The sequence below is a fragment of the Passer domesticus genome, chromosome 1 (genome assembly GCF_036417665.1).
Source record: "Passer domesticus isolate bPasDom1 chromosome 1, bPasDom1.hap1, whole genome shotgun sequence".
Lineage (NCBI taxonomy): Eukaryota > Metazoa > Chordata > Aves > Passeriformes > Passeridae > Passer > Passer domesticus.
In genome coordinates this window covers 4,173,090-4,199,138 of record NC_087474.1, presented here as the reverse complement: position 1 = coordinate 4,199,138, position 26,049 = coordinate 4,173,090, and the positions used below count along the sequence as shown (strand labels likewise).

Here is a 26,049-nt window from a genome sequence, read left to right as displayed (position 1 = left end):
GATGCACACACCAGCAAGTGACCAGATTTGTGTGAAAGATCGTTCATTAGGCCAACCAGAAATGCTGAAATGAGCAAATGAACTGCCTCAATAAATCCTCTCAGAGCCTGGGGAAGGGTTTCCTTAGTTTGTGGATTTTTCTAACAATTTTGGTCTAGTAAAACAATTTTGGTCTTATAAAAATTGACATCTTGCCCTACAAGAATTCCCTCTCTTGTTTCTCTTGACCACCAGTGGTCCAAAACCTCCAGATGAGATGCACCAGCTCTCCAGAAACCAGGTGTGACTCAGACTGCTGGAAACACTCCACTGCCTGAATTCAAACCAGGAATAATCCAGTTGTAATAGGAGGTTTTATCCACTATTATGAGAATAGGTCACTTCTCATCCTTGGTTCAAATCACCTTTAATTCTGATGATTATTGGTCAGGCTTTTACTCTAATTTATGTATACATAAAGCTTAGTGAAAAACCCTTGTCCAAAAGTGGTCCAAAATGCATGTTTATAATACAAAGGTGGCTCGTGGTGGTTTTTACTTGATCTTAAGTACAGTAGGTGGCTTTATTTCCTGACTTTGTGCACACTGTTATAATGCACCGCTACCCCGCCACCAGCTCATTAGAACGTTGTAAAAACCTCAGAGATAATTTAAGGGTGAATATAGTGAGGGGAAGAAAAAAAAAAAAAAAAAGAGGGAAAAAAAAGCTTTGCATGTGAAAGGGAAAATAGTGGGAGGAGAGTAAAATCACCAGGGTGAAGTACAACATGTTCAGCAGACTCCCGTCCCTTGGCTGCCTGCCCGGTGACTTTCCCAAGCGGAGCTCTCCTAGCAACCGGTCCCCAGCCGCTTGAATTTTTATGTATCGCTATGTCGGTGGTGATGTCACAGTTTCCATAGCTACTATCAGTTGGAGGAACGATGACACTTGTGCTGCTCAGTAACTGAGAGGAAAAAAAAAAAAGAAAAAAAGAAAAATTGTCCTGGCTGAAACATTCCGCGGAACTCTGGGAGCCGGCGAACGCGGAGCGCTTTGCTGATGGAGCCTCTCGCTCCTCGCGCTTTGGGCAGGCACATCACAGCTGCTGCAATATTCATCCTCCCCTAAGTGCTCCATTGTAGAAATTAAATATTGTTATTAATTAAACTCCCCCATCCCACAGGCTGCCCAGCCTCGTCTGGTTGGAGCACGCTTGTGAGAAGGGAGCGGGCAATCCATTTGTCATGCGGTGACAACTTCTGGCATCGGGAATGGAGTGTTTCAATAAGAGAAGGCTTTGATCCTATTCACAACAGAGTATTTAAATAATTGCTAACCAGGCAGAGACTTCAGGCATTATCCCAGGGAGTGTTGCATTATTGCAAAAGGTTAAACTGAGCCATTGGTGCTCAGGAAAAAAAAAAATAAAAAAAATAGGAGGGCTCAAGAAATTTGGTCAAGGGATTAAGTTTGAAGGCATGGCTTTGCTGATGTGAAATAGAGCAGAGACCAGGAGATGGTCCGGACACAACGTTCCCTGAGAATGAGCCTGGAACATGGCACAGAGGAAAAAAACACAGCACTTGCAATCTCACAACCAATTGTTTGGATTGCAGCAAACTCCAGGAGCTTTTGACCAGTACTTGGAATTTTACAAAAGTATAAAATTCTGAATATTTCCCACAATGACAGTGTTGTTGTCCTCCACATTACCAAACCTTGCTCATTGTTTTGGGGGACTTCACACATATTAAGTGATTAAATGCTAATAATAAACCTCTCAGGCACTGACAGCAAAACTTTGAAGGAGAGGGAGCTCCCTTTTCACTCAGTCAAGCCACATCTTTCCCACTAGAGTTATTCTTAGCATGGTCTATCAAAAAAATCATCCAGAAATGATGTTGGAAAAAAAAATCCTGAGAATAAATAATCCTGAGAAATAAAGTTTTGGCCAGTGTGGGACAATGTGTGGCTCTCACATGGGATGTTGAAGGGATGAAATAAGCTGGGGACCTTCCCTGTGGTTTGTGTTTGCAACTCTTTGGGATATGCCTGTGAAGGGAGTGAGCTGACCAGCACATGCTCTTCCCCAGCCTCACAATGCAAATCACTTCCCCCAGAGATCCTGTCCTCCCTGGTGCTGTGACCACCTTTGTCTCACAGTTCTTCTTGCTGCTGGGATCAACAGCAATTCCCTGACATTAGGATAACCACAGATTTACTTTAGGTAACAGGTAAGTGTGTGGCATCTAAATGCCCCTTGCTGAGGAAAAAGAGCCAGTTACTAGAGCTGAGACTCCAGGGTGCTGTTCAGGTTCCCAGGGTAGACACCTGCCTTTGGTTAAACAATCTCTAAGGCCATTTGATGTGAGCTGAGATTTAGCTTCCAGCCACAAGAACCCCATTTAACTTCTTCACATTCAGGTGGGATGCCATCAAGTATTTCAAATTTCTCCAGAATCTTCTTTCTTAGTTCTCCACATGCTTGTAGGTATCTTCATGCAGATGTCATAACCTCTGAGCTGCTTTCCACTTGAGTCTTTTATGATAGCTGTGGCCAGATTCAGTTCTCATATCTTGTCATGCATCGTCCCTTCAGGTGCCCTACACATCCTCTCTCTTCTCCAGCTGCTTCTCCAAAACATCAGAGGTCTCCTGTAAACTATTTTTTCTCATCTCCCATCCCTTGTGTCTTTCCCTGTGCTGTTCTCACACTCGGGAGCTTTCCACAGAGATTTCCTGAAAAGAGGCCATGCCCTTGGTCCCTAATTCAATGCTCACCATCCAGGCTTTGCTGCAGTGCCTGAGCAGCCTCAGTGATGCTGCTCCACCTGTGTAAGATATTTCCATGTGTGTCCTTTAGCCCTGTGTCCCATCCTCCAGCCTCCCTCTGCCAGCCTGGGACAGACAGACACCTTCCAGACAACTCAGAGGAGAAGGAAGATGTAAATTGCACACACCAGTATCAGAGGTGCTGAACAACCTCATTCAGCCAGATGAATAATTTCACCCTTGTAACACTGTCCCTCTCTGAGCAGTGAGCTGGGAAATCAGGACATGAATTCTCACCGTGTCACCCTTGCTTGCTTTATTTGAGATCCCTCGCAGGCCAAGGCAGAGCCAGGTAGGTGATCTTCACATGATCAGACAACTGCACACTTGGCAAGGGCGCTGTGATTCCACGACCTACAGGAGTCACAAATCCACATATCATTCCCCTGAATGGTGGGACAATGCCTACACTCACCTCTGAGCCTTTCACACAGGCACTGGTGCTTTATTTCCCAGGAGATAATTAGATTTGCTAGCAACCGTGTGCCTGCTTCCAAGTAATGCTGGATATGCTATTTTCAGGCATGATTCAGAGTAACCTACAGCAGCAGCAGCTCAGGGCTTTTTTGGCAAGTGTTTTGCAACAGCACAGTAAAGTTTTTAATGTGCCATCATTTCATTTCAGTTGTTAACACAGATGTCTGTTGAAAGATAATGTTGCACATTACAATCTTTCAGGCACCAGCACAAGGCCACTTTCTCCGAAAGGCAAGTCCTTGGCAGGATTAATCTCTGAAACTCCCTCTAAAAATGTGTGGGAGCATTTCTCACAGTCCTGATGCCTGCCTAGATAAGACCAGGCTTGTTAAAAGTGTGAATGTACACATCTGCACATTACACAGGCGACTTTTTCGAGGAATCTCTGTAATTGCACTCTTCGTGCTACGATCAGCACGTGGGAATGACTCCCTGCAAATTCACTTTGGTCATTTGCAGAGGTCCTTATGAGGAACATATGTAGAACTGTGATTGCTTTTGTGATCCAGAGACGTGACCAGCAAATGCAATCATCAGACAGTCCAAGGCTCATTCAGGAGAAATTAACCATTGATGGAGGATGTGAATGAAGGAAAAAACCCAACAAAGTGAGCATGTGCACCTTTGGGCTTTAATGCCCACCCCAGCCTGGCTCAGGGATGGGGAAGAAAGCCTTCCTTGGCTTGGTGCACCATAGAGGGCCATCAAATGACCCCTGCACATTACTCTGAAGGATGACATCGTGATTTTCTCCTGCCACCAGCCATCTCCTCTGTCCTCATGCACAGGAACAACAACAGCGAGCTGTGGGCAGCAGAAGCAGCTGGAGAAAATTCACCCTGGAGCAGATGACTGCAGAAGAGAAGCCATAGGAGTTAGCTAGTGAGGTTCTAGTGCCCCTCTTAGGGTCTGTGTGCTGACACCTACCCCTCAATGGCACAGCATGGCTGGCAAGACTTCATGCCCATCTCCCTACCCTGATTCTCCATCACCTTTCACCACAGCTGTATTGTGCTCCCAGTTCTTGGTCTCCTCCATCAGTGCGAAGAGGAGGACCCAATCCAGACTCCTCAGGCATCTTTTCTCCCCTGGGGTGTCAGTTTCTCTGGGTCTGTATTGAAGGCTCTTGAGATGGCAGTTTCATGTTTGGACTCTGGTGTTTATTATTTCTTATCAGTAAAACAGACTCACAACCATGAGTTCAGCAGCAAGGCAAAAAATGGCTAACAATCTCTTGTTAGAAGGTCTTTTAAGACTAAACTATCCAGTTAAGAAATGACACCTAGATTATTTTCTCTTTTAACCCAATAACTGATCCCAAAGAGCTCCCAGTGTGGGCTTTTCTGCCCAATTACAAAATGCCACCCAAACTCATGAAGAAGAAGGAAAAGCATGAAGAAGAAACTGAGGACGACACCCTGTGCCTTCCATCTTTCTTCCATCCACAACATACTAAAAATCCCAAAACCTAAATTTCTCACCAAGTGACACACCCACACTGCTCTCTATAATCTATTTCACACTTCTGTGGATTCTGGTCTATCTTGAAGTCTAGGAAACTTTCTCCATGAATGAGGGTCAGAGTCAGTGCTCCCCTGGGGGTCAGAACACCCCAGAGCAGAGAGAGAAATATTCCCAGTGCCCTGGCTTTCCACACTGGGGCAGCCCCTTGTCTGAGCCCAGAGTGACAACACTTCTTGCACAGTGAGAAAATACCCCGGCCCTCCCCATCATTCCCACTCCGTGCCCTCCCTGGCTGCCTCCATCTATCCCACCCTGCAGCCCAGCCCTTCCACGCTCTGTGAAGCATCATTTCCCGGCGGTGCTGCGGCATCCCGAGCCTGCGGGCGCATTCCCGGCGGAGCGGGAGCCGCTGGCACCGCCCGGTGGGAATGCCGCTCGCTCACGGGCCCGGCTCCCGCTGTCACCCCGTGATGAATGGGGCATCAGCGAGCCGCAATACTCTATTTGTTTTAGAGGTCAGTGTCACACTGAAGGGTATTCTTCACACACCCACCCGGGGCTTGGCGCTGACGTGACCGGAGTGGTAAGTGCGCGCCGAGCCCCCGGTAGCTGCCATTGTCCCGAGTGGGAACAGAGCTCTTTTGAAGACCTTGCCCATAAATTATCTGACACCCCCAGTGCTCCCCCCACTCTCTGCCAGCTCCCCACTCCTGCTCTGGTTCAAACACCGGCTCAGAGGTGAAGGGTTTGTGCCACTGCTGCTGTCTGGGGCCAGCTCCCCACTCCTGCTCTGGTCCAAACACCAACTCAGAGGTGATGGGTTCGTGCCACTGCTGCTGTCTGGGGCCACAGCTTTGTTCCTGGGGGAGCAGAGCAGCACCTGGTGTAAGCCCCCAGCCCTGTCATCAGCTGGGCGGTGAAATTCTTTCTTTGTCTCTCTTTTCTCCCCCTCCCAGATCTAGGCATCATCTAGTCTGATCTGATGGCCCACAGGGGAATGCACAGTGCAGGGGCAGGGAGCAGTTGCTGGGAAGTCAGCATCAAACCAGGAGATCATCATTTTGCCTGGCTTTGGAAAAAAGGTGGTTTAGATGTTTCTTTCTTTTCCTTTTGCTGGTGATTTTGAGATTCCCACAGAAGCTACAGACTGGTATGTCCAGACAGGACACACATGGGACTGGCTTGGTACAGGTATGTTTAAATCCCCACATCTCTCCCTTCACAGGAACAGGGAGGACCTACATGCTGAGCTTCACCTGTCTAGCCGAATTTTGAAGAGGTTCTCCTTTCCCCAATCTTTGTCCTGGCTGCAAGGGAATCACTGACCAGGGGCCGTGTAAAGCACAGAAGGGGATGTTGAAGAAATAGAGTCAGTTTTCTTCATCATCTGGCCTGAATGTGACAAAGCAGACACACAAAATGGAGGCAGAGGTCAATATTTTCAAGGACGAAGTTGAGACATAAAGCTTTCCAGTTGCCAGACCCACATTTCTTTGTTTGATTTTAGGATGATGCAATGCCAAGTCCAGATGCCCATGATGCCTGGGCAGGACTGTCTCCAGATGGAGAAGACTCCAGTAGGCTTAAACCTGATTGCAGTACATATTTCTTAACATTGACCATACCAATCACTTGTCATGGCTCTGGTGTGCAGAAAGTCATGAGCCTTTGCAGTCAGCCAGGTTAGAGCCAATGAACTTCCCTGGATTTTTCTGTGTATCCCATCCTTGGAGAAGAAATGACCTTGATTGCCAGCAGGACATCCAAGGTTCCAGAACATCTTCCCCATTTGGCACAGCACGCCAGAGTTGTTGGAGCTTTCTGCTCCTTTGCACAGTAGCATTTGCTGCCACGTTTCTCATTGGGAGTCAGGAATTTGTGGCCTTTTGCAGTGCAAAGATCTGGAGATTATTTACCAAAAATAAAATAGTCTATAAACTCCAAAACTGCTGCATGTGCACTGCTGATAGAGAAGAGCAGTGAGGCACCTCTCAGTCCAGCCTGATAGGATCTGTGGTTGGTGAGGGAGTGTGTGTGTTGCACAGCAGATACTCAGTGTGGCCCCCATGAAAAGCCTTTTTTCTTTTCTCTCTGAGTGGCTTTTGTTGCTTCATATGAGCCTTTCTGTCAAAACAACCTGGCCTGGTGGAAGTGTGATTAGATATGGCACCTACCCCAGTGAAGATATCTGCACGAGGGGTACAGGCTGTGGTGGGAAGGGGAGGGTGTGTGCTAATCCTTCCACTGCTGGTCTCCTCTTTCAGGCCTCAAGGCTGGCACACAGCATGGAGTAATCAAATCCACTTCACAATCAAGTCCTTTCTCATGTGCCTGGCTTGTCCAGAAGAAGTAAAACCTCAATGAAAGTACAATCATGGGGTTTTTCCAATACCAGAATTGGGGACATCAGAGTGGAAGGAATAGAAGATCTGTTCAAAACAAGCAGCAAAAAGTTCTTCAACCTGTGCAGAGTTGGGCTGCAGGTCACCCAAACCTATGCAGTCAGCAAACCCTGTTCAACTGAGGAAGTAGTTCATGATACATCACAGCAATTTATTTAAATTGGGGAATTCTCATCCCCCAGGACCAATTCCAGGAGATGGGACATGTTCTTGGGTCCATGCTCTTGGTGGCTTTAGTTAGAATGCAACAAAAAATTAAAATTAAATCACTTAAGATAGCCTGTGTTGACAACATCAAAGAAAGACATGAAGCAGGGAGAGAGGAGCAGGTAATTAAACAGATAAATGAAGAGCTCATGGCCCACTGAGGCTCACGGGAACAATTCCATGCAGAGTCAGTAAAGGGATGTAGGTGATCACAACTTCCCCAGATGATGTGGAGGCAGAATGAATTTCCAGTGCTGTGCACTGCTCAGAAGACAAATATTAATGCTGGGTGTGTAAAAGGGGGAAAATTATGATACAGTGTACAACAGCAAGCATTTTCTTTCCTGCACATGAGCAGGACAGGTCTTGGAACAGGGAAGAGCTCCAGTGATAAGAAATCTGGAAAACACTCAGAAATATCAATCCCTTTGATTTATCAGGACAGTAAAAATTGACTTGAGTGTCCCTTGTTTCTGTGTGGGGCTGCAGGTGAGCAGCAGAGAAAGAGCTGGCAGCAGCCAGAGGTTAGAGAGATGTGTCAGGCAGCATTTGCCAAGGTGTAGGCAAACACATCTCAGTTTAGTTAGCCCTGGTATTGCCAACAGGTCCCCAGCCAAGAGTGAGATTCCTCCCAGCCCAAAGCAAACAGGTGAAATAAGGAAGATGGAAACCACAACCAAGTGTTTTTTTCCCCTTTGAATCAGAAAGGACTCTCAGGCAATCAGTTCAGCCGTGGACATCTACACTGTAAACACCCAGATTTAGGCAAGATGAATGCCACCACTTCAGGCTAGAAATGATGTACACACCTTCTGATGGCAAAGGTAATGAACCATTGCGACAAGGTATCTATGGATGCATGGATCCTCCATCATCCAGGGGTTTTAAATGAAGACTGAGCATGTTCTTACAGAAAATGCTGTAGTTCAATCAGATGATGAAAACCACACACAAAGTGGCCCTGGACCATAAACCTCTTCCTTGTGTTGTGTGGGTCTCTGGAAAGAACCATCTTTTTCAGTATTAAAAAATTTTTGAATCAATGTCACAAAGAACTACTAAATATTTCATCAGTTCAAGATCTACAGATTATGTTTGGTATTCAAATACACCTTGCACAAGGCCACTTGGAAAATTAGTATTTTTAACATCTCACACACTCCTTTTCCTTTTCTAAATAAGAAAGCAAAGCAAGCAAGCAAGAGGACTACTCTGCATAACTATGGCTTGGGTCTTTGCTAGAGTTGAAATTATTTGCATGTTGTCAAAGGTGCAGAAAAAAAAAAAAAAGTAGCAGTGGTCTTGTAAAAGCCAACATGAAAAGAGCATTTGGTTTTGCCAGGTTTTTCCTGTGGTGCTTTGTTTTCAAAAGTTGCCTTGTTTGAAAGAGGGAAGCTGTTTGGCCACAAAATGCAACTGTCACCTCTTGCAGCCCCGAGACTTAGAGCTAAAAACATCAGTGGGGAGAGGGGGAGGGGAAACGATAGTACAGCCTGATCTTGAAAAGTGGTCTATTTAAATCCTCCTGCAAAACCACAGGGGAAGGGGGCAGCCATCTCCATCCAAACAGCCAGAGTTGTGCAGAATGCTCTTTGCACAAAGGACTCTTCTCATTTCTGGAGTGTCCTGTTGTGGGAATCATATCCACATTGCGCCTGGATGAGGATTATCTGCTAAGTTTTTTTTTACTTAGAAAGTGCCAGTTAATTGCACCTCTGGCTCTCAAGGAAGTATCTTAATGAGCATGTCCTCTCTGTCAGCATGGCTTGTCCCACAGGTGTCCCTTCAGCCTCTCCTCTTGGAACTGCTCCACCGTGCTGGTGGCTCAAAGCCCACTGGAGATGGGACTGGGACCTGCCACACGCTGTGCAGGGAGGAAAGAGGAGCTGACACACACTCCAGCTTTAACAACAAAGCTGTCCTCTCCTCCCAAGTTTATTTGTATTTTTCTGAGGTCAAAACCCTAACATATCCAGATAAAGCAAACTCAGAGGGCTGTTTAGTGTAGCATCAACTCCTGGCTTACAGATAATGTGATTGCATGTAAGAATCGTGCTTGGCTCACCACATTTTTCTTGCAAACATAACAACAACATGATGGTGAGGAGTGACCACAGTTGGATCCAGAGCAGCAATGCTGTGGTGAGCAGTCCTGGATGCAGTTATCTTTTGAGTCACCCTTCCTGTCAATATTTATAGAGAAATAAAAGGCTCTGGCTGGAAATGAAGAAGGTTATTTTACTGGAACAACAGGCACATTTTGGCTGCTAAAATCATCCACAAAGCCTTTAAAAATTGATCGGAGGCTGTGAATCTATCTCTGGGCACGGCGATTTAGAAACAACCTCCACAGCTTGAAACACTGAAATATGGATGGAAGGCACTTTTTTTTTTCCATATTAGTGGGGAAACCTCACTCAAGAGGAGCAGTCAGTCCTGCACCACCTTTTCTCTCAGTTTCCTTGTCCATCACTTGCTTTCCAAGGTATGACTTTCCATGCAGGTTTCAGACAAGACTAGCAGACCTGAAAGCTGGCTGGAAACTTGAATACCATGGAATCACAGAACCATCAAATGATTTGGGTCAAGGGACCTTAAATATCACCCTGTTCCAACCCCTCTGCCATGGGCAGGGACACTTTCCACTAGACCAGGTTGATCAGAACCCCATCCAACCTGGTCTTGACTACTTCCAGGGGCATAATATATCTCTTTTCCTCATGCCAAGGGGTTCAAGTAGCCCTGAACAGGGAAGAGAGAGCTACTAATATGCCTGGCTGCGACCTTGCATCTTTTCTGCACTGATTGCACACCTTGGCTGGCAGGTTCTACTAAGGTGGTTTCTCAGAGTCTTCTTTCAGGACAGTTTCACTTTGTCTGACTGCACAAACATTTGGCATTCAGGAATTCCATGCAGAAACAAGGGTATAAGATAATAAAAGATGAATATTCTACCACACCGTGTGAGAGACCAAAGTGAACAGAAGCATACAAATAACTCCTCCAAAGATATTAAGTGGAGAACACTCCTCTCTTACCAAGTAAGCAGGAGAGGAGCAAAATGTAGGGTTCATGCTATTTCTGGCTTGATCTGTGGCAGTAAATTAGGCAGTGCCAGGAAATGTTCCCTGCTAGTGGAACTTGATGAGCCATACTTTTAGATCATCAGCACAATCCCTGGCTGGTTTATGCTCATGCAAACAAGCACTGTCCCGAACAATTCCTGGAAAGACCCATTTCCAACAGTCAGCTGTGAACTCCCTTTTCTTCGAATGCTAACTGAGATTACTGAAATAAAAACGGGATGTTCCAGGCTGGTAAACTTTGCTATCTGGGTTTGACTCAATAGTACAGGCAAGCTGCTAAGATCTTTTGGTTTCTTGCCCAGATCCATCCCCTTGTGCCAGGAGTGAAGAAAGTACAAGACCCAGGTGATTCTGGAGCCTCTTACACCAAGGGAATTCCCTCCAGAAGATGGGTATGGGTTGTACCCTCAGCATCATTTTAGGGTCAGGAAAAAATAGAGCAGGACAGAATATCTTCCCCCAAGGTCTAGTAAATAGTGTCAGCAAGGCCTGGGAGCAGTTCAGCTCATCAAATGTGGGCTCAATGGAATTGCTCACATGCAATGTGTAGATGTCCAGGGGCACAAACATCATGTTGGTCCAGAGGAACCAACCCAAGTGATGGAGAAGCTGCTCAGTGTTGGATCACAAGCAAAGCCAATGCAGTGGATGGCTCTTAGCACTCATCTGTTTGTGCAGTTGTATCTCCAAAAGACACAGGAATTTAAACTCTTCCAGTTACCAGCTTGATTCCTTTTGTGCATAAATATCCTCATAAAAAAGGGAAAAAAAATTGATGGTTTGTTTATTCCTGGAATAAATCTGTACTGGTATAACCAGTATTGCATAAGGGAGTGCTACTGGCAAAACAAGAGCATTCTAATTAAACCAGCATATCAGAAAAGCTAAACAAAACAAAACAAAGGGAAAAAAAAAAAAAAAAAAAAAAAAAAAAAAAACCCCACACCATGCTCATCAGCTGTGGAAGCAAGAGAGAGCAGCTGCTCTCTGTTCTCATAACCACAGTGGAATGAATCATGGCACTCAACCTGGATTTGCATCTAATTCAACTCTCCTTCTCTTCTCTCCCAGTGACTGGGTTGAAGCTCATCCTGCTCCTACACAGTGAGAAGGTTTTAGCTTCACCCAGTAATTCCTCAAGCTAGCAGTAAACTTCCCACTACTACAGAGGGCTTTAATGTGTTTTTTAAATGACGAGCAAAGCTCTGCAGAGCAGCAGCAGCAGCAGCATGGCATCTGCAAGCAGCCAGTCTTATCCCTCCAGCTCATTTTTCAGCTCTAGTATGTTTCTTGGCAAAATCAACTCAGCAAATGTCCAGATTTATAGAGTTCAGCCACACAGCAACCTTTGCCAGGGCCGCATGAACAGCTATTATTTAAAGCCTTTTACTGTGTTCGTAGGAAGGAACAAAGTGCACTTTCCCATTAAAGATTTAAAGCCTTTTTGTGGCAAAGTACATGTCACCCTGAAGGACATCTTGGGTCTTGCATATAGATGCATCCTGTGCAACTTCGACTGCAGGATCAACTGTTTGGTTCCTGGTAGTGGGAATTTTTGGGAATTCTTCTGAACTTGCCATTAGGTTGCAGGACAAGATCTTTCTCAGGGGATTAGGAAGTGTCTCCCACACTGGCATATAAGGGTGTTTTATTCTGCATTGTGCAGAGCAAAACAAAAGCATAAGAAATATCTTGGGGACACAAAACAATTCCCCATGTTAATGCAGTGCTCTTCCCAAGGACTTTGAGATCAGCAGCAAGGCATAGACAGACATTTTTGGGCACATATAGTTAGGAGGCATTAATGTGCTGTCACTTCTTGAGCAGTTTACACCCTCTGCTCCCCATCCCTCAGACCTGGGTGCATCTTTAACAACGTCTCTTGGCTGAACAACCTTTTCCTAGGTCAGCCCAAGGCAAATGGGAATAAATGCAGCTGGGCTGACTCTGCCTAGGAAGAGAGGATAATGGCACAATTCTGCTTTTCTGGGACTATAACCAGAGCTTGACCCAGCAAACTTGGCCTCAGGCAGACTTTCAGCTCACCTGGGCTTGACGAGCCTGTCAAGGTGGGCTCTGGAGGAGGATCCAGGGGTGGATTCTGTGCTTGGCAGAGCCAGCATCCCCCTTAGGAGCAAAGCACAGCTGACTTAACCTGGGAAAGAGAAAGGAGAGGAAAAGGGTTTGGGCAAGAATAGATCCTGCTCATCCTTGTGTTTTGCCCCTCTCTGTGTACAAGCATCCCTGTGGTCTCTTCATTCCAGAGGAAGTTGCTGGCAAAGGGAAAATCTTCCCTGCAGTCTGCTTCCTCCCAAGGCATAGATAGAGGTAAACCACACCTCCCCACTCCACTCTTTATGCCTTCCACCTCCCATTCCACAGCATTTCCTATGACAGCTTGATGTTAAGAAGTGGGGAATGTTTTTGTAGGGCTTTTTCCTCGAAGGCAGCTCAATCCCCATTTATCTGCATCCCCTGGGCTTTGCTGCACACAGTGCTAATGGAATGCTTCCACGAGGAGCTTATTCCCAACTCTGCACAGCAGGCACAGTGGGGCAGCAGGAGCAGGCACTGGGACAGCATCTTGACTGATCACCCCTCTCCCTATTCCAGGCCAGTGGAGGGGAGAACTCTGCTCTGCTATGAGCAGACTCCCTGCCATGCCAATAGCGATGCCAGCAGCAGAGCTGTAGTGATTTAAATGAGGTATGTGATGGAGAACAGCTTGATTAATCCACGTGAATTGTAACTGCTTAGGCTAAGTAGTTACAATTCCATTCATCCTGAGTGGTCTGTGATCCTGTCTGCTGGCAGAAGTCACAAAAGGTGCCCAGCTCTGGCTGCAGGTGATGCACCAGGCACCCCCTGCCCAGGACAGAGAGCACAGAGAGCTGTTTTGTTGGTATGTCTGAGTGGTGAGCCCCACCAGGCTCCTCTGCAGGGAAGGAGCTGCATTCTAGGGATGTCTAAGCCCAGGTGGATCCTTCCAGGGTGAATGGTTTTTCAGAAACGCTGCTGATTCTATCTGGAAAATCAGCTGGCAGCACGTACATCCCATGCGAGGACATCTGGCTGGGGCTGAGCCCTGGGCCAGACACAGCTCCGACACAGTGGCTCACAGGACCATCGAGTTTGGTCTCACTCCTCCTGCACTGGATGGAAGAGTTTGGCCACAGACCCCAAGTGAAACACGTGGGTGAAGGATGGGGCTGTTTGGTGGCAGCTGCTCTGGGTGAAGAAGCCAAGGTCACACACAGATCCTCACCTCTACCCAAAAGCTGCTTGGCCTTTTGGTTATGTGGAGAAGACAGGGTCTTCATCCTCCTTAAACTTAAATCTCTTACAGCAGCAAAGGGAGTAGTGAGCACGTCCTGGCCAGCTGCTGAATCCAGCATGTCCCTTGTGTCACCTGCAGCATCAGGAAGATGTGGCTCTTGCTGGCAGCACTGGTGAGGACAAAGCCAAGCCCTGGAGGAGGCTGGTGCCTTGGTGGAAGGTGGAGCTGGCATTCCTGCTCCCTGGCACGCTGTCCAGCACGGCTCAAGGCTCACACAGACAGGGTGAAGCTGTCCCACACCAGCCCTGCTGCCGGGTTTGCACCTCCCGGTGCCCTGGGGCTGTGGCCACCACCTGTCCCCCAGAGAGCAATGGTGACACTCGGGGACGCTGGGTCGCAGTGCCACCCTGTGGGCTCTGCCAGCTCCCAGAGCACCGAGAGGGTGGCCTGGGCTGCTCTGAGCTGGATCTGGGTGCCTCCAGCTGCTGACTGATGGACCAGGGAAACAAAGACACCAAGCTGCCATCCCGGCCTCCCTGAGGATGCAGCACCCGTTGGCTGGGATCGCTTTTCTCATTCAAATCCTGCATGTTAAGGTCAAATATTTGCTTTTCTTGCAGGTTTCTTTAGGCAGTCCTTGAGGCAGGACCCTCATCAAGCTCTCCCAAAATGTTACCAGCCTCTGCACTCGCTGGGCTTGGTGTCTGAGGGGCAAAGGCCCTTCAGCACCTTCCTACAGCTGTAGGTCACTGAGAGCCAGGATAAAATACAGCACAAATCCCGTCATCCTCTTCAGTGTTTGGGACTCTTCTGTCACCACCCCATCTGCATAAACCCCATGCATGCTCTCAGGCAAAAACACCCTTCCCTTGTGGATTTTAATACCAGCCAAGTAAAACCATGTGGCAATGCCTTCGAGCTGTTGTGCTGCTACTCAAGGGACCTGCATGAGAGACTGGGAGCAGTTTTCCTCCCAGACCTTCTAAACCTGTGTGCATGCCTGGTGAAATCCTGCTGCAAAGCTCGGCACCTCTGGATGAGCCCAAACACTCTTCAGAGCTGACACCCACCTTCAAACCCACCACAAGACCTGGGTCTGCAGCAGCTGGCAATCAAAGCAGCAAAATTTAACAAAGCAGAGCTCAGCAAAACAGATTAATATTTTAGGTCTTTTTTTTTTTTTTGGTGGCAAAGAATTACTCTCCACTAACCATTGCCTTTGTAATGGATGGCTTTTCCCTTCTTCTTAGCCCCCAGTGTCAGGACAGGCTGCAGAGTGCCCTGGTCTGCAGCTTATCAAGGAGCTGTGTCCCCTCTCTGGAGTCACAGCAATGTCAAACTGTCCAGCCTGCTCCCTGAGACAGCTGCAGGAAACCTTCAGCCTTGGTGGCAGTGGCCTTGGTGGAGGGAAATGAGAGAAAATGCCTGATCCTGGGCAGGAGGGTCTGCTGTTGGATCTCCTGCCACTCTACTCACCCTTGGTGCAGCAGCTCTCTCTGAGCCTGTCACCACCAGGATTTTGCTGGAAGGTGTCTCTGGAGGCAGGAGCAACCCTCCCCATGCCACAGCACTGAGTCACCAGCAGGATTCCCAGCCAGGGCCTTCCAGGGGACACGAAGCTTTCCTTCCCCAGGGCTTCCAAATGTGTCAGCTTCTTGGAGACTCTCAGGCCTGGAGCTTCCCCAGCAATTTCTCAGGGAGCCTGAGAGCTGGGACTCAGCACCTTCAGATGATACTGACAGCAGAAGGGGCTCTGCAGGCCCCCAAACCCTCATGGCCACAGGCACCTGAGCAGCCTCAATGCAACCATCAGGGAGGCAGGAGACAGCAAAGGCAGCTTTTACCTCCAACCCATCCCACTCCTGCAAGAATTAAATGAAAGTTGTGCGCTCCATGGCTGGCACAGCTTGTTTCTGAGCTGCAGCTCTGGGAGATGCCCCCTGGAAGTTCTTCAGGGCACAGCTCCAGCTGTGGGGTGCCTGTGGCCAGGTGGCACAGGGAAGATGCTCTGGCCTTTCAGGGCTGCAAAGACCTGCCTGGTGCTGACCCTCTGTGCTCAGGGACAAGCTGGGCAGTCCCTGAGGACCCTGTGGAGGAGCAGAGAGGTGGAATTGGGGATGTGTCAGCAATCACTTTGCTTTCTCACTGCAGAACAGGCCAGTGAGTAACAAGAACGAGCACTCCTTGGAAGTTTTGACCCAGATGGTGTGAGGTGGGGCAGAAAGTGGAGGGCAGGAGGACACTGAACTGGGAAATTGAGGGCTTATGCTAATATTGGCTGGGTGTGGAGTGTCCAGACTGGTGACCCCATGAAACTCAGGGTTAAGGGGTTTCTCTTGTGGCTGGCTGTCCAACATGCCTGGGGCTACCAGCATCAAACACAGCACTCAGAACAGCTCCCCTGTGCCCATTCTCTCATATTTTTGGCATCCATCAGGAAATTCCCCACTAGGGAACATAGTAGGGTGGTTTTTAAATCATGAAAAAGTATATTGTGGTTACAACAACCATGACTTCAGACCTCAGCTCTCCCCCCTGGGGCCCTGTGGTGAGCAGCCCCCACAGCTGCCTTGCAAAGTGGTGTCACATAAAGTGAGCTCTCATGAGCAAAGAGGTGGCCCTGAGGTTCTTGTGGCCAAGTTAAACTCGGCAGCTGCCAAAGCCCTTGGCATGCACAGCTACAGGTGAGTCTGCCCTGCAGCAAGCCCAGAGAGCTCTTCTGGAGAGCGAGCAGGCCAAGTGTGGGATGTGGCAGAAGGCACAGCACAAACTGCACCAGTCCAGCAGGAAAGAGAGCAGACTTCGCCTGCCATTTGCATTTATTCAGCTCTCTTTCCCAGTAACTGCCGCTGGAGAGCTCCTCTCACAGACCAGAGCACTGTGGCTTTTTCCCCTTGTTCTCTCTGCTCTGGAGCTCTGTCCCTCTCTCACCTGCTCACAACATGCATCATCAGGATTTCTCCCTTTTTGGAAAGGGTCACAACCTGAACAACTGATCCAAAATCACTTTCCTCACACCTTCTGGCAACAGCTCTCACAACACATCATTTAAACCTGCCCATTCTTACAGTGCTTGCTACTTAGCCCTTAATTAGGCTAAACATTGTCGTTCTGTTCTTCTAAGTTCTTCTAAGCCTTCTGATGTTTACATTCTTGTAACAAACTTTCTCACATTTTTATATAAATAATTAGTGTTTTACATTCTTCTCTAGAAGAAGAGAAATTTAATGAAATGTTGTCTTGTCCAACGTCATTGGAGAGGTGGCACTTTCATCCTCCAATCCACTGTCACTTTTGAAAATCTATAAATATTAAAGTCAGGAAATAAACTTCTTTTTACCTTAGAGGTTCCAGCGTGCATGTTTTATTTTGTATCCTATAACAATAAAACATCAGTTCCCATCCTCACGCCAAGACTACATCTCCCAACTTTCCCTGCCCATTTCCCTACCTTGTGTCCACCTTACCTGCTCAAGCTGGGAGTGTTGCAAGGGTTACTGACAGCTGTAGCTGTGTAGAACTCAGCAGCACAGAGTTCAGCTGCTTCTTCTGCAAAAATATGGGTGAATAATTATTTTCAATTTACTGTCTTGTTATCACGTTTACAGCAGGCCAATAAACCTCAGAGTGAAGCACAGATAGGTATGGAAGTGTTTACAAGCTTCTCTAGGCATCCACCACTCTGGCTTCTGTGTCTCAGAAGGTGGAGGAAATACACCTCCAGAAAGCTTCCAAAAAGCCTAAGGATTTAAGATGCTAAAAAAACCATAATTCATAGGCAACAAATGCTGGCAGACTGAGTGCCAGAAGTGCCATCTAACAAGAGAGTGATGGAGCAACTGCTCCCATCCCTCATCCCCAGCACCCAGGGGCTGTTGTGTGCTCTAATTGAAAATGTGAGTGTAGAGGAGTCTGCTCTGTACAACCTTCTCAAGGAAAGGCCTATTAAGTTTAATAGATCTCAAGTGTTCCCAAAATCTATAAGCAATGAGTCCTCAGGGAGCAGGGGGAGAAAGGGTCCTTTAAAGCATTGATCACTGGAATTGTAAACCACAAAACACAAATCGTGTGTTATTTAATTTCATCCAACTATATGGTAGAAGGAGACTTCTCTGAAGGCTTGTGCCCACAAACCTGGTTTTCCCAACAGTATCAGACAGTGTGAGATAAACTTATCTATCACTTCTGTGTCTGTTGTGTGCTTTATCAGGAACAGCACAAACCAGTGCTGAGCTTTCCTTACCTGCATCCCCACACCTTCGTGTCACGGCCTGAGAGCTGAATCCTCCAGCGGATGGTCCTTTGCACTCCCTGTGGACACTGCAAACCTGACAGCATCCCAGGAGCTCTGCAGCTCTGGCTTAAAGCTCCCACAAAGTGCTAATTTTGCCAAGGTTAGGGATGATGCTGTGAGTAGCAGTGGTCAGAGATGAGCAGGTGAAAATGCTGAGTTACCCATAGTGTGGAATCTGGATCAGCACATGAAATATGCAACCCTGATGCATCCAGGGGTTTTGCTTTCCTCCAGAGGTTGCATCATAAATGAGGTTGTTCCAAGCTGTGAGCTTTGCTCGAGCTGTAGCACACTGAGGAGTGCTCTGGGGTGCATGATGGAAGAGTTAATGGAGCTGCTCTGTAGAGCTGGTTCAAAAGAATCCTTTTCCTTGCCTCATTTGGGAAAATGAGCATTTGTTCTACTTTAAATTTCCCATTAATTAAAAAAAAAATCTTCTTATTTAATTTACAGGACAATGTTCACAACTCTTCACTGGGAGGGCAAAATGTGCACAGAGAAAATTGATAACAAATGGGCTGTGTTGCCAGTGTTACCACGTGGACTGTGATCCTGTGATCCCTGCTCTCCAGAGCTCTGCCACCACTTGGATAGGCACAGATCAACCTCAGGGGCTCACACCTCAGGCAAAGGTGCTTTTCACTTTGCCTGACACAGGTGAGAGAGAGTTTTCACAGCTGGAACCAGGAGTGGGTGAGCAAACAGAAAGGCAGGAACACCATGATTTGGGAGAAGACAGCTCTCCCCAGCCTTTGATGCTGAAACTTTTTCAATGGCATGTGCAGCCATTCCTTTTATTGACTGGGAACCCAAAGCTAAATCAGTCCTTGGGAGTCCCCCCTGCATTATTATAACACTGCAGGCTACTGTCTGAAGCAGGAGATTGATGCAAAGGCTAAAATCAAAGGGTGGGAAAATGAAGAATAGTGGGAAACTGCCATATTCAGAGACTTTTGAAAGAAATAGGTGCTGAAACATGAAGCACTGTAAGAGAGCTGCCAGTGTCACCTTGGCAGAGCAGGCTGGGCAGGGAGAGCTCTGCCTGGGCAGGTCAGGTACCAGCTGCAGAGACTCTCCTCACTCTTCCCAGCAGCAGGAACCACGCAGGGCTGCTGCCTCCAGCCCTGTGCCACAGTGCTGGGCACAGCATGGGTGGAAAACAAATGGCAAGATCATTTATTCTGAAAAGACCTCCCAGTCTAAATGCCCGGAGACACAACAGGGAAGAAATTCCTTGGCTGAGCTGTAATCCTGTGCACAGGATCTGGCCACACAAATGCACTCCATGTGGCAGTGCTGCTTATGGAAATGATGGATGTCACATCCTCTCCTTTGCAACACACCAGAAACAAAGCTCAGGTGGGTTTCTGAGCTGGGAAATCTGTGCCTGCTGCCCAGGCAGGAGCTGTACCTGAGCAGATGTGCTCCTGCCATCCCTCACTGTCAGACCAGAGGGAGCAGAGCTGTGGCTGAAGTGCATTTGCAAGAAGACTTTGCAGCTTGTCCCCAAGGCCCTCCCTGATGTCTTTGTGGCTTTTCCAGGGTGGGGCATCATTGTTCCTTACAGAAAGGCGTTTCACATCTCTGAGTTCACATATGTACCATATATTTGCTCGGTGAGCACAGGCTTCAGCTTCCCAAAGCCACAACTGTGTTGAACCCAGGCAGCTGCCAGGGAGGGGCAGGGGGCAATGTGAAATATGGCCATGGTGGGAAACAGGCTTCACTTCACCAGAGCAAACCCAGAAAGGCTTCTCAGGCACCCAGGCAGTGCTGGGCATTTTCAGAGCCTGGGGACCCCACACCAAGACCCTGCTCTGAGTCCACAGCACCAACATCTTCCACAAGAGGAAAAGACCTCTTGGGTTTTCACCCTCTTGCTTTCAGTTCATTTAAAAGTCTATGGAAATGGGATTTCCAAAGAGCTGCCCACGTTCCTGTGTTATCACATACTGTAGCCAGTGTGCAGCACTACCCGTTTTTGACCTGTGCTGGAACTTGTGGTTCTTTCCCTTGTATTTCTTCCAAATTTTCATTCTGACATCCCTTCACTGAAAAGACTGGAATCTGCTAGTTAGGCAAGGTTATGTATATCCAGAAATCCTCTCTTTCATAAGCATCCTTGCCCTGGTGCAGCTGCTTGGACCATCACCAGGAATATGTCTCTGTCTATTTGGATCACGAGGGAACGTGATCTTTCATGTTGTAGGAGATTTACATATGGCATTTTCTTTACAGCAACATAACAAAACCCCACCCAAAGTCTCAAAGCTTCCAGGAAGTTCAGATACAAATTTTACAGCTTGGGACCTATTTTTGTTTGGCTTTGTTTTTAAAAACCCTTTATTTTCTCCCTTTGATGATTTTCCCTGCTGTTGAGGACAGATGAAAAGCCATCAGAGACAGCACTTTGTGGCCTGGAATTGCTCTCCAGTGCCCTGGTCCAGCTCTGCACCCCATCCACACCCCAGCTGTGTGCTGGGAGGAGGCAGGGAGTGGCATGTCCCCTTCCCCAGGGGGTGAGGTGAAACGTGTCCTCACATCTGGATGATCAGGGGGCCCCAATTGCACTTAACCTTCACTCTGGATGCCACCACTTCAAATGGGAAAGCAGGAGGAAAATCATGGCATTTGCAGGAGAAAAGTATCCTTCACCCTGGTGGGGTAACACAGGTCTGAGCTCATTTCCAAAATATGCAAGACACAGAGCAAAACCTCAGTCCCAGCCTCGTCAACAGCTTCATCTCCAGAGCTCTCCAGAGAGGAAGAGCCTCAGTGTGAGGATGTTGTGACAGCACTTCCCAGGAGTGAGGCCAAGACCAAGCTGTGTGTCCTAAAGCCATCCCACCTGCATCAGGGGTGGTTCAGCATCCCCTGGGGCTGTGCAGGACCCTCAGGCTGGGGTGCAGGGGATGGGCAGCCAGCAGGAGATGCACACCTGCCTCAAGCTGCTTCCTCCCCTATTTTGCACCTCCTGGCACAGGAACATCTGTCACAGGGAGAGCAGCTGATTTCTCACAGATGAAAGCCAACAGAGAAGTGTCCTCTCCCATCTCCTCCTCCCTGGGGATCCTCAAGGACTGGGGCTGACTGCAGAGGTGCTGAGAAAAGGAGCTGCTCCCTCACTGTCTGAATGAGAGCATCCCCAGGAGAAAAAGAGGTGGGGAGTCCAGATATCTGACACTTGGTGTGACCTGGCCATTCCCCCATGGCCCAGACACCAAGAAGGCTCTTTGACCCTTGGAGCTGGTGTGCACAGGTGTCTATTCTCAAGTGACAGGGTCATAAAAATAATACACAGGGGATTATCAACGGTCTGTGAAATCTCAAAGAAGCCCAAACCTTGGAGACCTGAGGGCTTCGTGCAATTTCCCTCCTTTCACAGAACCACTAGGATTAGCTCAATAGTCAGGCTGAACCAAATCAGAGCTCTGCCTGGGCTCTGTGTAAGCACAACTGGAGAGCAAGTGTCATAAAGTGCCATAAATGCACCCATAAAGAAGAACCATCTATCTAAATGCATGCACACACACCCACAAAAGATTTTTTTCCCCTGACATTGTATCTGCACATCATCAGCATTTGGCTTATGACATGATTTCTGTTATCAGAATCTCACTTGTAAAGTAATTTGTCTGACCATTGGGTTTCTGTGCAGAATAAAAATGCAACCTGGGGAAATGAGAGGGAGGAGGCAAAGTGTTTTCCAAGTGATCTCAGTGGCTGATTTTTTTCCCCAAACTCTGTAATGGGCACTGCTAGGGAGAAACCTTCAAGAGCACATGAAAACATTAATGAAGGCTGGAATGATGTCTAGTATCCAACCCAATAATTCTCCTCCCAGTAATTTCTTTAAGCCTCATACTTGGAGTTCAGTAGGTCATAAATTTTGCCTGCTCTGAAGTTAACTGGATCCACAAGATGCAAATGTATTACTCATACACTGGTTAATTTGTATGCTCATTGCTTTCCAACCTCTCCACAAATTGATTTTCAGATTCGTTATTTAAGCCAGGAAAATATTTCCTGCCTCGTCCCTCAGAAGGTCACAGCACAAAGTGGTGCTGCTGGCTGCCACAGGGAAGCAGAGGGCTGGAGAACAAGCTTCCCCATCCTGGCTCGGGCAAAAGTCAACCAAGATGCAAACTGCACCTGGCAGATCCCTGTTTGGAGCTGTGCTGGGGCAGGGAAGCAGAACTGCAGGGGGTGGCTGGGGAAAGGGAAGCAGGGCAGTAAAACAGCTGAGAAACACAGGCCTGGCTGAGAGGGAGCAAGCTGACAGCTCCAGGTGCCTCCTTTCCTCTCACTTTCATCTCTCTGGATTCATCTGACACCTTGAACCCCACTGGTGGCTCTGTCCTCTCTCTTAGCAGACATATACTGATTTTTTAACCCATTTGGAGGGTGTTGTGCAGGCTGTCCTTGCAATGTCCAGCAATGTCCTTGCTGGCATCCTGCTGTCTCCATAAGTTGTCCAAAGTCCCCCTCTGCACATTTAGGAGGTGGCTTGAGATGCTGCCAGGCACTGAGGTGAGATGTCAGTGCTTTTCTCAGGCAGGGACCAGCACCCAGGGCCATGGTGTGACCACGGGGTCAGCTCCAGGGCTGCCAGCTTCCAGTGCCTCTCCAAGAAAAGCTGTCAGCACTTGGAAACGTGCAAGTCCACCAACCTGGAAGCAAGGCCGGAATATGGCTCCATTCCAGGCCTAACCTCCCTGGCTCTTAGTGGTGCTTTGGGAAGACTAACCTTCACCTGGAAGAAGGAGATTGTAACAAAAGGGCACAAAGGTCCAGAGTATCTTCAGACTTAATGAACTGAGTCATTAGCAGAGACTCACCTCTGATTTGCATCAGACATGGGCCCCTGGAAAGCTCTCCTGCCTGTCCCTATGTGTCCCTGTTAAAGAAGTTCCCCAAATACTTTAAGAAGTTCCCCAAATACTTTAAGGAGTGGGACCAGCACCCAGGGCCATGGTGTGACCGCGGGGTCAGCTCCAGGGCTGCCAGCTTCCAGTGCCTCTCCAAGAAAAGCTGTCAGCACTTGGAAACGTGCAAGTCCACCAACTTGGAAGCAAGGCTGGAATATGGCTCCATTCCAGGCCTAACCTCCCTGGCTCTTAGTGGTGCTTTGGGAAGATAAACCTTCACCTGGAAGAAGGAGATTGTAACAAAAGGGCACAAAGGCCCAGAGTATCTTCAGACTTAATGAACTGAGCCATTAGCAGAGACTCACCTCTGATTTGCATCAGACACGGGCCCCTGGAAAGCTCTCCTGCCTGTCCCTGTGTGTCCCTGTTAAAGAAGTTCCCCAAATACTTTAAGGAGTGAGTTTCACCTTCTCTTTACATTCCTCCCTCCCCCTCTCCAGGGTGTCACATCCATGTCTTGGTCTCTGCTTTTGCTTTCTTTTTTTCATCTGATTACATTTTGACAGTGATTCTGCAGCCTTCGTGTACTGGCTCCTGCTCTGTTTGTATTCTAGGAAACATTTACTGCCTGTCTGGCTTGCCAGCACTGGGATTGCTCACCATCCCTGGGGAACAATGAGAAATGATGTGTCAGAACTCACCCGCTTCCCAGCACTCCCTGTTTACTACGAGGACCCCATGGGCAAGAGAACAAATAGATTACTACAATTTATATCTCTCTGGATAATGTCTTGCAGCTTATCTTCCCAATTGGGATATTGTTCACTCTGTTGGGCCCCTTTCAGCTAAGGAATTGTGTGGTAGTGGCATCCACAGTGGTGAAAAATTGCTGGCCTGACAGCAACAGCATTATGGGAAAACCAAGATTTCCCCCTTTTTTCTATCCTGAGAGATGCTTGTTACAACGTGGTGGAAATTAGGGCTTGGCAGGAAAAGGTTTCTGGGTCCCATTAAAACTTTTTATGATTTCCAAAGGTTCCCCATTCTTCAGTGAGACAAAGCCCAGAACCTCCACTTTTTGAGACGGAAATGAAATTATCCTCCTGGCCAGGACTCAGCATGGTGACAGGCTGCTTCTGCCCCACTCTGGGATGCTGGGCTCAAGCCCCTGTTGCTGATATGTCCAGGCCAGATGGTGAATGGACCAGGGTGGCTTTTGGTTGTCCTGAAGTGGCTCTGCCTCTTAAACTGCCTGCTGGAGGTGCTTCATTTTCTATTCAAATGTCCTTTTGAAACCACAACTTGATGCTGGGATTCCCACATCCTTGTCATTGAGGTTTTGGAAAAAATATAACCTGGTCAGTGGTATGCAGATCTGAGCAAGGTCCTACCTATCCCTAAAATAATTTCCTGCATAAATTTGTAGTTGGGCTCAATGTTCTTAAAAGTCTTTTCCAACCTAAATGATTCTATGGATATGTGTTTCTAAATCTCATGAAAAATTGTTTATGACCATCATAATTTTCTGCAGAAAATAGATTTGTCTGAAAAATTCCCAACCTACTCTAGCAACAGTGTAGGACAGAAGCACAGGATGTATTGAGTGATTAGCAAAGTCCTCCTCCCCTTCACCTTTTACCTGCTGTCTTTATTTTCCAAAATCTTCCTAAAAACTAAATCAACAATCACTATCAGGGTCCCCTTCACCTCTCAAAATACCTTCAAGGTCACCAAGCAGCCACGTCATCATGTTCTGCCCTAGGCCACCATGGTGCTGGTCTCAGGTGATGTCACAAGCCAGGTGGCCTCAGCTCTTTTCATCCCAGTCCCCAGCTGGGTCTTTGGCTTTTGCTGCCTCCATGGTAACTGCAGTTGGGAGTTCTTTGACTGAGGACTTTTTAATTAAACCCTTTGTGCTCTGCCCTGCCAAGATGGGTGGTTTGAAGGAAACAGCGAGGAAGGAGGTGGCTCTTCATGCCTGCAGAAACCTCTGCTGCTTGTTTAGCCTGCCAATCCCATAAAGAAATGGGAGATTTCTCGTGGAATTTCTTGTGGAAGTGGAATTTCTCCATTCCACTGGGAGAGCTCAGACTCCCATTGTTGCTCAGCCTGCCCTCAGTGAACACCCTCAGTGAACACCCTCTGCACCTCCCAGCCTGCACAGCACAACCCATCCCTCCCCACGCTCACCTGGAAAGCCCTGAGCATCCCTGTCTGAAGGCTCCTGATGCAGTCAGCTGGCTGGAAACCCTCATTTGGCATTCCCCTCCCTGCTCCCACGGGCAGCCTGCCAGGCAGACAGCCCTGTGCATCCCTGAAGGGCAGCACTGACACCAGGAACCCTCTCTCCCGCAAGAGCCATCTCCTCTGGCAACCTCATTCACTCTGCCCAAACAATCCCAACCCCATTCCCAGCAAGGAGGCCTCATTAATCCTGGCAGGATGGAGAGGGAGGCTTGTGATCCAGAGGATTTTCCCATAGGAACAGCAGCGAGACCACCAAGCCTTGCCCAGTGACCACCCAGATGGAAATAACCTTTGGCCAGTGCTGGCATGGGCTGGGCTGGGTGTTGGACGTGGTGCTGCTGAACAGAGGGGGTGAAGATGTCTGGGGGTGAGGATGCAAGGAGACTGTGGGGAATTGTTTAGGAGAGCTCTGAGAAATATTGGTTGAGTGCTTCCATTTAATTATTCACTCTGCTTAATTTGCTCTTGGACAAGATGAATCGTTCATTGACTGTGCAGTCTGGAAGCAAGTCCTTCCTGGCTAAACTGGCTCAGCATTAAATGGTAAAATAAATGAAGGCCAAGCAAAGAAAATTCCTCTTCTCTGATTGATAATGTCAGGGCAAGATTCTTTTAGGGAAGCCAGAGCTGATAGAAATATAAACACAAATTCTACCACTTGGCAGAAAAAGCTTTCTCCAGTTTTTCCTTCAATAGATTTTTTTTTTCAGGAAATGTTGTTTTTTCAGAAAATACTGCACTGATAGCGTTGTCAATGTCACTGCAGGTGATGTCAGCTGAGTAACATAGGTGGCTGAGTAACATAGGCAGAGCCAATCTAAAAATGCTGGGATTTTTTTTTTTGGCTGGGATCTCAGGAGGCATGGTGGGAATCACCTTCACCTGCTTCAAAAACCTGGAAAGCAGAATTTTCAGA

At 47.8% G+C, this 26,049-nt stretch overlaps 1 long non-coding RNA gene across 6 annotated transcripts; it reads right to left on the bottom strand.

Moving 5' to 3' along the window:
* Positions 1 to 720: 720 nt before the first annotated feature.
* On the bottom strand, positions 721 to 24,729 carry LOC135286876 (uncharacterized). 6 transcript variants are annotated; one of them, XR_010350887.1, is made up of 7 exons: positions 24,526 to 24,729; positions 23,443 to 23,551; positions 23,252 to 23,310; positions 17,192 to 17,273; positions 12,494 to 12,602; positions 3,049 to 3,165; positions 721 to 943 (listed from the first exon to the last, which is right to left on the bottom strand). It is a non-coding gene; the product is annotated as an uncharacterized LOC135286876 (long non-coding RNA). The 6 variants fall into 6 exon arrangements; XR_010350881.1 differs by lacking the exon at positions 23,252 to 23,310 and having other exon boundaries at positions 23,354 to 23,551; positions 24,526 to 24,717; XR_010350884.1 differs by lacking the exons at positions 3,049 to 3,165; positions 23,252 to 23,310 and having other exon boundaries at positions 23,354 to 23,551; positions 24,526 to 24,706.
* Positions 24,730 to 26,049: the final 1,320 nt, after the last annotated feature.